The following is a 1,558-nucleotide window of genomic DNA, read 5'->3' on the forward strand; positions in this document are numbered from 1 at the left end:
TCAATAAATCATTATTTGTTGAGTAAAAATACTTGAAAATTTAATACAAGGTTCCTATTTTATTATTACAATGACATTTGAAAAATATTAAAAATCCTTAGTCACAATTTTTTTTTATTAGCATTTAAAGTTCAAAAATTGACAAAATATGGAAAAATCACGAAAATTTGTAAATTATTTTGAGTTAATAATTCGTAAAAATTTTTCTTTTTAGAAATAAGATTTTAAAATGTAATACAAGATTCCTTATAGGTTATTCTACCTTTATCAAAAAAAAAATGTCTATAAGAAACTCAAATTACATTTTTATGAGCGTTTGAAATTCATATTTTTACAACATTTGATATTCACTCGATTTCTGACGTAACGATTTTCTTATTTTATTGTAATTAAAAAAAGGAAGGACTGTAGATACTTGAAAATTTCACTGAATGTTTATATTAGAATTTTCTATACACGATAAAAATTTGAAATGAACTTGACTCTTTTTGAGCTGCTTACGGATATTGTCATTTTTCAATTTTTTCAATTTTTTCAATTTTTTTTTCGATAAATATCAATAAAATTTTCTTTGTTTGGTAAAAATGCGTGAAAATTTAATGCAAGGCTCCTGATACATTGTTACAATAGCAGTTGAAAAATATTAAAAATACATAGGCACAATTATTTTTTATAAGCATTTGAAGTTGAAATTTTGACAAAATTTATCAAATTTAAAATTGAATAATTATTTTGTAGTTAAAAATTTATAAAATGTTTAACTTTTATATCTAAGGATTGAAAATTTAAAACAAGATTCCACGTTAATATTTAATTCTGTTACCAAAAATTCTAAGAAATACATAAGCACAGTTTATTTTTATAGTCATTTTAAGTTCGAATTTGGACGAAATTACATATTAAAAAACCTGGAATAACTATTTTAGTTATTTTGTTGTGATTGTATAATATTACTTGTGGGTACTTGAAACTTCTAAAGTATACTATTATATATCTATGATAGTACCATGGTTTGTTGTTGATGTATAACGCGTTACCTAATGGATATTATGATATGATTAATTTGAAAATTATTAATAATACTATAGATAAGTATACCTAAATATGTATGTCTAATATCTAGACTGACATACCGTCTCCGCTCAGAATCGTTTTTCTTATACAGTGATATTATATCATTGAATTCAAATTTAATACTAGAGCAACATCCACTTACCCACCTTTTTGAACTTTAAATGCTAATTAAAAAAAACTGTGACTAAGGATTTTTAATATTATTCAAATGTCATTGTAACAATATAGTAGGAGCCTTATATTAAATTTTCAAGTATTTTTACTCTACAAAGTTTTATTGACATTCATAGAAATAAAAACTAATTAAATTGGAAACTGAAATTGTCTGTAAACAGCTCAAAACAAATCAAAATATTTTGAAAATTTTATCATGTATAGAAAATGGAAGTATAAACAACCAGTGAAAATGTCATGTATCCACAGTCATTCGTTTTAAAGTTACACCAAAAACCAAAATCAATTTTCTCGAAAACAGATTTTGCGT

Source organism: Acyrthosiphon pisum, chromosome X (genome assembly GCF_005508785.2).
Source record: "Acyrthosiphon pisum isolate AL4f chromosome X, pea_aphid_22Mar2018_4r6ur, whole genome shotgun sequence".
NCBI lineage: Eukaryota > Metazoa > Arthropoda > Insecta > Hemiptera > Aphididae > Acyrthosiphon > Acyrthosiphon pisum.